The sequence below is a fragment of the Perna viridis genome, chromosome 1, assembly GCF_037379345.1.
Source record: "Perna viridis isolate PV_CMFRI_1.1 ecotype Kerala chromosome 1, ASM3737934v1, whole genome shotgun sequence".
Lineage (NCBI taxonomy): Eukaryota > Metazoa > Mollusca > Bivalvia > Mytilida > Mytilidae > Perna > Perna viridis.
The window spans coordinates 40,995,883-41,008,713 of NC_142445.1; the positions used below are offsets into that span (position 1 = coordinate 40,995,883).

The following is a 12,831-nucleotide window of genomic DNA, read 5'->3' on the forward strand; positions in this document are numbered from 1 at the left end:
GACCATACTACTTGAAATGGCAAGTACGAAGTCATCACATATAATACGGAGTGATGGCATAAATTGGCTTACTACTGAGACTAGTAGTTTCTACTATAAAGAAACTATCTGATGTGAATTGAACTCTTCATATGGACATACTACTTGCAGTATCACTTTCCAAATCAAACATATACCCTCTTCACATCTGAAATAGACTGTACTCTGAACATAGCCATACTACTTGAAACAGCATTTTCATCACAAAATTGTACATGCCCATCACAAAAGACGCCAGCAGCACTCCTAATATATATAGCCAAACTTCTTCAAACAGCACTTTCCAACATAAATATATATGCTCATTATATTTGATACATTTGTACCTAAATCATACATGCTCATCATATCTATTTCGAACCCTATTGATAACATTGTCATACTATGTGAAATAGCACTTTCCCACCGAAAAAATCACATCTGATGTGGACAGTACACACCATATGGCCAAATCACTTGAGATAGCACTTAACTACCAAACACATATGTAATTCTCGCATCAGTTGCCGACTTCTCTCTCAATATAGCCAAAGAACTTGAAATAGCCCTTTCCTACCCCAAAATATTCATAGTCATTACATTTTCTCTGACTTCTACTGCTGACATGGGCAGGTAGCTAAAATAGTACTTTCCTACTAAATTCATACATATTTATACATGTTCTTATATCTGATTTGTATCGTCCTCTTGATATAGCGAACCATACCTTATGTACTCTAAACCTTGAGTGGCAACGTAAGAACGGGTTTTCATACAAAAAGTGTACTTGTTGATTCCATCTTTTTCGTATGTGCTCAAAATATATCGGTACTATTTGAACTAGCGCTTTCCTACCCAAAACATTCACACCCATCACATCAAATTTGTACCGTATTTTTAGCATAGCCATAATACCTATCATAGCATTTTCCTACTCAAAATATACATGTTCATCTTATTTGACGCGGACTATACTATAACTATTGCCATACTACTTCAAAGTGCAATTCCTAACCAAAATCATACATATCCATCATATGTTATTCAAACCCTACTATTAATGTAGCCATACCACTTGAAAAAGCACTTTCCTACCAAAATCAAACATGCTCATTACATCTGATTGTACTGTACACTTAACATGACCATACTACTTGAAATGGCAAGTACGAAGTCATCACATATAATACGGAGTGATGGCATAAATTGGCTTACTACTGAGACTAGTAATTTCTACTAAAAAGAAACTATCTGATGTGAATTGAACTCTTCATATGGACATACTACTTGCAGTATCACTTTCCAAATCAAACATATACCCTCTTCACATCTGAAATAGACTGTACTCTGAACATAGCCATACTACTTGAAACAGCATTTTCATCACAAATTGTACATGCCCATCACAAAAGACGCCAGCAGCACTCCTAATATATATAGCCAAACTTCTTCAAACAGCACTTTCCAACATAAATATATATGTTCATTATATTTGATACATTTGTACCTAAATCATACATGCTCATCATATCTATTTCGAACCCTATTTATAACATTGTCATACTATGTGAAATTGTACTTTCCCACCGAAAAAATCACATCTGATGTGGACAGTACACACCATATGGCCAAATCACTTGAGATAGCCCTTAACTACAAAACACATATGTGATTCTCGCATCAGTTGCCGACTTCTCTCTCAATATAGCCAAATAACTTGAAATAGCCCTTTCCTACCCCAAAATATTCATAGTCATTACATTTTCTCTGACTTCTACTGCTGACATGGGCAGGTAGCTAAAATAGTACTTTCCTACTAAATTCATACATATTCATACATGTTCTTATATCTGATTTGTATCGTCCTCTTGATATAGCGAACCATACCTTATGTACTCTAAACCTTGAGTGGCAACGTAAGAACGGGTTTTCATACAAAAAGTGTACTTGTTGATTCCATCTTTTTCGTATGTGCTCAAAATATATCGGTACTATTTGAACTAGCGCTTTCCTACCCAAAACATTTACACTCACCACATCAAATTTGTACCGTATTTTTAGCATAGCCATAATACCTATCATAGCATTTTCCTACTCAAAATATACATGTTCATCTTATTTGACGCGGACTGTACTATAACTATTGCCATACTACTTCAAAGTGCAATTCCTAACCAAAATCATACATATCCATCATATGTTATTCACACCCTACTATTAATATAGCCATACCACTTGAAAAAGCACTTTCCTACCAAAATCAAACATGCTCATTACATCTGATTGTACTGTACACTTAACATGACCATACTACTTGAAATGGCAAGTACGAAGTCATCACATATAATACGGAATGTTGGCATAATTTGGCTTACTACTGAGACTAGTAATTTCTTCTGAAAAGAAACCATCTGATGTGAATTGTACTCTTCATATGGCCGTACTATTTGCAGTATCACTTTCCAAATCAAACATATACCCTCTTCACATCTGAAATAGACTGTACTCTGAACATAGCGATACTACTTGAAACAGCCTTTTCATCACAAAATTGTACATGCCCATCACAAAAGACGCCAGCAGCACTCCTATTATATATATATATGCCCATTATATTTGATACATTTGTACCTAAATCATACATGCTCATCACATCTATTTCGAACACTATTGATAACATTGTCATACTATGTGAAATAGCACTTTCCCACCGAAAACATCACATCTAATGTGTACAGTTTCCTTTACCTAGCTGGGGAGGGGACATTTTGTATACTGGTACATCCATAGATAGTATTCATGACATAATATTTTACAGTGAACAATATTTACTTCTTTTTTTTTTCTCTAGGGCGTTTTGCTCTCTCTGAGGTGTGTTGACTACTCAAATATTGTGTTATTGTATTAATTTGAAATGTACATTATGCTTATGTACTTAATCTTTTTCAATGTAGAAAACTGGGATAGGGAATGGTGTGATGTGTAATAAAAATGTTGAGGTATAGAACTTTGCAAGAGATCTTAAATGGATAAAATTGTGGCCTTTCAATCTATCAATTCAAACATTAATTGATACTCATCTCACTTTGTTTTAAACTTATAAAAAGAGATTTGATATAAACATCCATATGTTACCAAAAAGATAAAAATGGACCAACAGTGTTGCTTCTTATTGACTTTAAGATCACATTATGATTTACTTTAATGATAATAGCTGTAAGGCTAATCATATTTGCATAATTAAGAGCGTCCTGATTATATTGCTAGCTGCCTTGAGAACGTCGAACGATTTCTGTTAAAGCGCTTTTAAGTGGCTTTTTGACCAATTAAATTTTATTTGTTAAATCATTTTATACAGTACCTTTTGATGGACAATTAATTTTGATTCACCTTTACCTAGAATGATAGGAAAGTTTTGATATAATCATAATAAAAGCAAGGAAATATCCGATATTTACGAGTGCATTTATGCACTCTTGATTTGTTGATTGTTCACAATAATAATTCTAAATGTTGGAAATAGACTATAAATATGGGCTGGATTATTTTGGTTTTGCAACTGGCACACCTCGTGAGCTGACGAGACTTTATTGATGTTATTTTTATAAACTATAATGTAGAAAATGGATTTAGAATGTTATGAATCTGAATTAGATAACCCTGTATGCACCAACTTTAAATCCTTTGAATTTCAAACGGTTCAGTACAATGTCAACGAAATATCGCATCTGTCGGAAGAAAATTGTTGACAACTTTGTTTGCCACAGAGGGCAGGTATCGTCCAAAAGAAAACTATTTTCAAATTATTCAAACAGACATTAAACCGTACGTACGTAATTGACAATCGAATGGATGATTGAATTATGTGAAGAAGAAGAATCAACGGATAATGTAGCACTTCTAGCAGTGAATTATATTGATAGGTACATGTCATTGATAGATATTGATCGGACACAACTGCAACTTTTGGGGGCTGTTGGATTACTTGTTGCATCAAAACTAGGGAAAACAGATCCAATAAAACCACAAAAACTTATTTCATGTGCAGGAAATTATTTCACCCTGAAAGACATGTATGCAATGGAATCATCAGTTTTGAGAACACTGAACTGGGGATTGTTATCCGTTACACCTACTGATTTTCTGATCATTTTTTGAATTTAATGACAATTGCAGTTAATTTGCGAGACAAGACATGCTCAAAAATTCATTTACGTATGCAATTGACTGAAATGGGATTTATTATGCACAAACCATCAGTGATAGCCGCAGCAAGTGTTGCAGAAGCAATTAATGGGCTTAAGAAAAAATTATATTCCGTTGACGAATTGTTGTAGACTTTACGTGACGTAGGGGCTATAGATGGTGATTGCTTGTAATTATGCCAGGAGCAAATTAAACGTATATTATCAATTAATTTACAAGAATAACATTCGACTTGCCATCAAAATTCTATGAAAAGCTCTAATTTCCTGAGCTACACTTCGAAATCGATGGTAAAGGAAAATTATTGACCAAACTTTACCACAAATGTGATTACTTTTCATTCAGAATTGTCAACTTTCCTTTCATCTGTGGCAACATCCCTTCGGCTCCTACGTATGGAGTGTTCATATCACAACTCATACGCTATGCCAGAGCTTGCCGAAACTACGCAGACTTTTTGTATCGCCCTAAAAGTCTGACAAATAGGCTTCTGGAACAGGGTTATATTGCTACAAGATTGAAGTCATCACTACAGAAGTTTTATGGTCGTCATCATGAACTCGTGGATTGTTATGATGTATCCATCAGCACCATGAAAACTGAGTTATTCAACGGGTCATGGTTTGCCTTTCCTCGTTTGTCTACCCCGGACTTGACTTTTTATGAGCAACTCGGTGGGTGTTTCTAGAAAAGCAGGGGCCGCGTACCCTATCGGTGCACCTGGTCCATGCTCCCATGTCTCCTATTCGTCGGAATATCCCAAAACTTGAGTTTTATCACATTAATTCTCTAAAATCTTCGTTTAGGAGAAAAAAATCTGCACATCCGGTCCTTAGACGTTGCCAATTTCGCGTTTACATGGTTGATTGTATGGCAAAAATAATGACCAGTAAAAATATTTAGTTTGTATTTTTTTTCTCCAAAATGCATGTCTCCCTCCTAACAAGTTGGGGAGTAATTGTAGGTATTAGGCATTTCAATAAAAAAGGAGGCGTCATTAATATATAATTAATGTACAGAAAAGAAGACATTTGAAATATTTAGTGTATCTCAATTTAACCATTTAATTGATGATACAAACTTGAATGAAAATAATGTGCGTCAGTTAAAACAAAATCTCCTATATAATTGAGTTAGTCGAAGTTTGGGTTTTCAAATACTTGATACATAAAGTAGAAAATACATAATTCTAAATATTTGCTTTCAATCGTGTGACTCGAATATCCACGTTAATTGATAAAAACAAATCTATTCATGGATAGGATACACAAAGATGTGGTTCATATTTTGTAAAATGTCCTTAGATTTTTTTGAACAAGCGTACAAACAAGACGGGGTTTAGATTGTTAAGCGCCTTTTATCTATCTGACCCATGTAAATAAATATGCCATAAAACGACTATGAAGAACAAAACTATTTCAGAGTTGTAGGCGTAACTATTTAATTCTATAATGAAGTGACATGTCACCACATGGATAAAATCTCATAGACATGAAAGATTGCGGTCTGCATTATATCACGCCTTGTGAATAGAGGTAAAATGTTTTTAAACAAATGTTTGTTCACAATTATTGAATGACGTCGTCTTGTCATTAATTGCATCGCAAATCCAATGAGATAAAATTTGTTTTTGCTGTCTTACTACATTAGTTATATCGATAAAATGCCCTCTATATCTAGCGAAAAATGCCATATTTCAAAGTGACTTTTTAAGATGAACATTTACGCATTTCAGACTGAAATATGTCATAACTGTATGGTCGTCAAAAATAGATTCATAATAGAAAGAATAAATTGTTTCGTACGAGTATGTAAAATCGAAGGATGTATGAGTTACAAATCACCTTATTTTCGATTGAAAAAAAAACTGTCAATAAGGGTTGATAATAATTGATTAAAACTTAATATATGAATAATATTTCAGTCAAATTATTATTGCCATTACATGAGTTCGGACATTTAATTAAATGAATTACATATATTTTGCAATTGTAATTAATCGAATTACAATTTAAATTTAACGTCATGAATGCCAAGTATAAGTAAAAAAAATCTCCTGTACATTGAACCAAACATAAAGACCTTTTAACAATGTACATCGCACAAAAAAAAAATGATTGATTACTTGTACAATTAAAGCACTATCTGTGTATTACAATTCTAACATCGTTGCTGAATTAATTAATCAATTCAATCACTATTGAATGTTATCATTTTTCGAAACGGTCACTGAGGTGCTTTATTCAGCCTAAATTTATATTTTGGTCTTATTTTGAAAATCATTTGTAAATAGAAACACTTACTCAGCACGAAAATCACTGTCTGTTTTTTTTTTTTTTAAATCAAATTTCATATAAGTAAATTTTTGAAAGAGAATTTAGAAAAACGAAATCAGATCAAAATTTTCAAAAAGTTCATCATGGGGGCCGATGCCTAAATGACCCATTTTAGGTTAGAATTTGATTTTGAAAAATATAAATTTTTTCAACAAAAATCCCTGTCTTGTGTTGTTGAATACAAATTATGAAATTTATATTATATATTTGTCTTCCATAAACAGAATTCTTTTTGTTTGCAGAGTCGAGGAAAATGACACTGTTTATTTGGAACATTTGTTGAAAAAAAAAGAATTGAAAATGAAGAAACTGAAGCAACTGGGATAGCTATCTACTTCATTTTTATGCTAAAAAAACAGGTAAATTGAAGTACAATGTTGAATAGATAGGACAAATGGCTAATAGAAACTTATATTTATATCCTAAAAAAAAAGAAGAATACTTATTGTTTTATATAAAGGCCTGATTTAAAATATACTGTAAAATTATGTTTCTAGCACATTTCTAGGAAAGGTTTCCCTAAAGTCCTGAGCGAAATCTAGAGAATATTTGCATAATGGCGTTGCTTTCTAATACTCACTAAAACATAAGTTCTTGTATACCCTAATAGGGCTGCTTTTTTCTATATAGCATTTCTTCTTATCAAACAATCAATAATGTACTTTAGCATCGTCAGATCATAATTCGAATTTCACATTACATACAAATGTCAGTTAATGTAAACAGGGATATTATAAATGTCTCTACGAAGCGTGATATCTTTTTCACGACACATTCTACATTACATGTCCTGACAATTATGTATTCACAAAACTCAGATTCGTCAAAATGAATATCAATCCATTCCACAATTTAAAACCATTAAAATACATACACGCAATTTTAAATATTCTGATTTTGTCCCCAATGCACAGGTTTGAGAGATATGGATTTCATATATATATATATGTGTATATCGTCAAAGATCAATTGTGAATAAGTGTGACACTGTTTGTTTCATATTTTATTTTATGTTAGGATGCACGATGATCATAGGATTTGTTTGTGTGCCGTCCTCTCAATGACTGGAAAATGTCCTTCCCGATCTTTAATATAATGGATTAAACGACAAAGATAGTTGTATCGTATAGACAGATAATGATAGAAATTCTCCATTTACATTATTCCACAAGACAGCAGAAAGATGGCACACATTGCACCAGTTGTGAACAACACACGGATTTTGCCTAGGTATAAACGAAAGTTTTCTGTTCAATGATCATATTGATTATTTGAGATATACATTTGGTTTTGTTTGTTACCAATTTAATTCTGATCACAAAGAATACTTCAGTTTTGGAAAAAAACAATAATGAACTCTGCAGATTAAAGTATTCAGAAGACATTTTTTCTAATCAACAAAGTAAAAAGATTTTTTTTCATAATGTTGTAAAGAAATCATTGAACATTTTGAACATAATGTAAGTTACCTCTTACCTAGATAGCTGGGAAGGGAAATGCTTCGATATGATTATAATATTGACATTGAAATGTTCAACATCCTAATCTTAATAGCGGGATGCATTTATTAATTAATACCTAATTGTGGGTTCAAAATAGTTTTTTTATAAGCAATCAAGAAGGCTTTGTTTGTTAACTTACTTCATATTGTTTTATTAGAGACATTACTGTTCAATGATATTGAAGTTTGCTTTAAATAATAAGGGTTAGTTTGTTTATTGAACAAAGGTTAAAGTGTATACCTTTTTTCACTAAACCTACATAGCCATTTTTTAATTAAGGTATGCATTGCTTTTAAGTATAACTTTTTTTCTGACGGTGGAATCATAGCTAAAATATAGTCAAGCACTGACTCTTCCGACATGAAATAGCATGAAATGCTTACTATAGCAAAAAAATCGTCTAATTTGCGACACACATTATTCTTAATACAATCGAACATATATTGGAATGAAGGAAGGCTCAAATTATTGGCATATACAATATTTTCCTCCCGTCGAAACAGCATTTTAATAAACTTAGATTTGGACCACAATTCTTCAAATATCTTGCAGGTGGATGATAATTCAATTTAACTGTCTTCAGAGAGGTGTTTTCTTGTATACTCCATTGATGAAGTGCTGTATTCTCTAGTCCAAAATCAATATATTCGTTGATGCCGAAATCCTGTACACCTTGTACATGTACAAAATGGCTGAGAGTAAGCTACATACCAGTTCTGAAATCTTGCAGCCCGAATATAAGCGTTTTCCATTTATGATAGCTTTTATCAATGTTTTCAATAATTAAAAATTCTGGAATCTTACATCTAATGTTTAATCGAACTTATTGAACATTTTGGACATATTGTAATTTTATAAGTTATCTCCTACATAGAAATCTGGGAAGAGAAATAATTCGGTAGAAGCATATTATAGACATTAATATGTCCAAAATCATCGTCATAGCTGCGAGATGCATTTATGTAATTCAACCTCGTTGTGGTATCATAAAATCTTTTTTTTTTTTGGTCTTAATTGTACATTCAGCCACATCGATTTGTTATTTCAAATGTTGATAGAGTACAGAAAATTCTTCCCATTTTATTGTATATGAATGAATGGAGAATATGGATGGGGAGTGGATATTGTGCATATTGAACGGAAAAGAAGGAATACTTAAAAAAAAATGTATACCTTAATTATAAATGGCTATGTAGATTTAGCGAAAAAAAGTATAAAGAATGTAGAATACCAGCGTTTTTTATTGACAAATTTGATAGAAGCTATTATAATTAGAACATTTTTTTTAAATAATAATAATCGAGCTACAGGATTTCACAATAGGTATGTAGCTTACCGTCAGCCATTTTGTAAATGTACAAAGTGTACAGAATTTCAGTAATTGTATGCGTACATTGGAAATCTATCGATTTGTGATTTCAAATATTGAAAGAATACAGAAAATTTCCCATTTAATGGCATATGGATGAATGGAGAATGCGGATTGGGGATGGGTATTTATATAGGGGGGTGGAGAATTTGAATGGAAAGGAAGAGAAATTGAACGGGAAAGTATTCATTAATATGAAATTACAAATGATAATTTAAATGTTGAAAAATAAAATAACTGATAAGAAATATGCAATTGGGATTTCATGAGGGTGGGGGGTTTCTATGGGGCGGGGGGTTTCTATGGGGGCGGGGTGGGTTTAAGGACAATTGGGAATGGGAAGATTGTAAATGGTGTAAATGACAAGTTTATACCATTCAAGAGCTGGATGGTCTTTGTTTGCTTAATGGCTCTTTTTTAGATTGAGTTAATATATCAATAACTACAAATATATTTCAAAGAGACGGGTAGGAGTATTTTGTTTTATTTTATTGCAAAGTTTGCAATCTGTGTTTTTAATACATTAATCTCAAACTAACATCAACTTTATCAAAGGAAATAAAGAACGATAACTCTTCATGTACCTTATCTCAAAATGGAAATAAAAATCTTAGGTTGGCTGTGTAATCTGTAACTGATTCTTAATAGACCAGTTCCAATTTCAACACAAATCTAGCTAGCTTAGTGAGTGATTTATAGAGCTCTCTTGGTAGAAATCTGTTTTACATTATACCAATTTGTCCTACTTAACTAATAATTGGAGTATCATATACTTTTACTTAAAAAAAACAAAAAGACTTTTAATTTTAAACTTGTTATAAAAACAAAAGTAAAGTGATTGCACTTAAAATTGAAATTGGCTAGGCAAATAAGTCTTGCTATAATAAACTATTAATATGTCTTGCATAGTTTACCAAGGTAACAAATCGAAACAGTACTGAGTAATAACAGCTGGCCGTTGAAATGAAGCCCATCTGCACAAAACTTCTCCTGTTGTGCCTCCTTTGTCTTAATGCTTGAAAAGTGCCAAAATGCTCCATTTACTTGATAATTTGAAAACTTTTAAAATATAAGTTTATCGCTTGTCTACAACAATTAAATTGCAGAAAGAGTATTTGTACTTCTGAAAAGCTGGATCCTGTTTAATACTTGGAATATTGCCATATGGTTAACCTAATGCGTTAATAAGAAATTACTATCAGTAATCCCTTTTACAAGGTCATGAACCTACAGCTTACATAGAACATTAGAGCTAATCTGAGAAAAAAATCTATTTGTTTTGTTTTCCTTAAGGATATTCACTGCTGTGTTTAAAGATTATAAGGATTTTAGAGGGTTGTAAAATCTGTTAAGATCTTTTTATGCTAGAATGTAGAAAAAAAATGATGGGTCAGTGTGCTTCTTTTTGAAACATAAGCCTTGGAAAATTTCACATGATTTTCCATAGGTTTTGTCTTAAAAGGCTTTATACGCAGAAGAAATAACAAGAATTGCATAAAAAAATGTCGAAATATTATGTTAAAATGTGTTTAATCAAATTATGAAAATAAAAGTGGGGATCACTAAGTAAAAAATATCAATGCAATGAAATGGGTAGAGGAGTACAACAATCTGACATAAAAATGACTGGACATGAGCAGTGAACATCTTTATAATGCTATGTCATGTCATACGATGTGTTAATTCATAATTTATTATATTGTTTTCTTAGTATTATGATTCAATGTAGGTACTTATCTCCAAGTGCAATTGATTTTTATACACCGTATATTAATAAAAACAAATATTATTGAAGAATCCTTTATTGCTCTAACTTGCTTGTAACTTGTATTTTTTTTTACTCTTTAAGTTATACAACTTAACTTATAAAGAGTAATCAAGGGAACCAAGGTTATAGCGGTAATCAAAAGAACGTAATCCAGGGACAAAGACCAGACATGGAAAACAGACATACACAACAAAGAATATAAAGTAACTAAAATCATACATACAAAGTAACAAAAGTAAATGAGCAACTCGGAAGAAAATGATTATATTCTGTACCATAAAGACTTATAGTTCATACGTATTTTGTTATGGTCTTCTAACTTGTTATATTTAATATATTCTATTTTGTCAGGTTACTTATGTAAGAATATTTTGAGTGATTATCAACATTTGACTCTTGTAGTTCAATCCATCATATTTTTTAAGTTAGTAAGATTTATGTCATTAGATCTGGATGTTGGAAATATTGATAAATGGTATACATATTAGTTTTACTGGCTTTCATATACAACTTGGCACTCCTTACTGTGTTAAAATATCATATTATACCAAAGTGATTGAGATGAACATCATCAAAACATTAAAATCTGTTGATTGTCATAAACACTTTTGATACCTTGAGATCTGTATATTCTTGTTTTTCCTTTTGTATTTATCTGTATGTACATGTACTTAATTTACTCAAAATGAACATGCATTGAAAGCTAAATGAATCTGCTATAATACGACATAAATTTTATTGTTACATTTATTCATTAATATATATTTATATGAAATCAAAATTGTTAACAAAAATTGCTTCCTTCTGTTTATGTTGACTTGCAAACGAAAAACTTGAATATCGTTTGATTTGGATTTCAACTTTTGTAAAGACTGCTGACATAATTGAATTGTACTATGCAGGAGACTTTCAGAAATGTTATTCTATACATGCAATGTCATGTTGACGTGTGCATTGACTATAGGTGTTGTCCCACTTGATATATTCAGCGGCACTACCGCGATCTCACCCGACGATGTATTGCCTGGTCAAAGGCCATGTGAGCTATTGCCATCAATTGGCGTCCGTCGCCGTCGTCCGTCGTCGTGGTCGTTAACAATTTTTTAAAAAAATCTTCTCCTTTCTCAGAAACTACTTAGCGGAATTATATGAAACTGCACAGATGTTCCTTTGGGCATCTTTCACAAAAGTTGTGTTTAGATTGTTGATCCGTCAAACAACATGGCCGCCGGTAATGAAAATAGAACATAGGGGTTAGACTATATATTGCATATATATTTTCATTTTAATCTGTCAAGCCATTTAGGAGTTATTGCACTTTTTTCGACGTTTTTTCTTTCATTTTTTTTAATGTTATTTCTTTAAAAAAATTTCTCTCTTACCCTACTTGATCGATTGGAATCAAACTTTGTATTGATGTTCCTTGGGGTATCTTGCACAAAAGTTCTGTTTAGATTTTTGATCCGTCAAAAAACTTTGTCACCGTTACTAAAAATAGAACAGGGGTCAAGCTGTAGTTTTTCAATATATCTCAAAACCCATTAGCCAAATTATAACCGGGTAAAACTGTTCAGCATGATGAGATCTACCTGTGGTCCTTTCGTTATTTTCATCTGTTAAGCCTTGTATTGA

General features: G+C 32.0%; 1 long non-coding RNA gene across 3 annotated transcripts in view; it reads left to right on the forward strand.

The window, feature by feature from the left end:
* The window catches only part of LOC148628778 (uncharacterized), a 38,642-nt gene that overhangs the window by 22,391 nt on the left and 3,420 nt on the right, over positions 1-12,831 (forward strand). For 2 of the 3 annotated variants that reach the window (XR_015924444.1, XR_015924440.1), the window contains one exon: positions 5,647-5,778. This is a non-coding gene — a long non-coding RNA (uncharacterized LOC148628778). Of the gene's footprint in view, positions 1-5,646; positions 5,779-6,802; positions 6,920-7,577; positions 7,791-12,831 lie in introns of those variants that run through there. The other variant, XR_015924439.1, reaches the window with a different exon arrangement.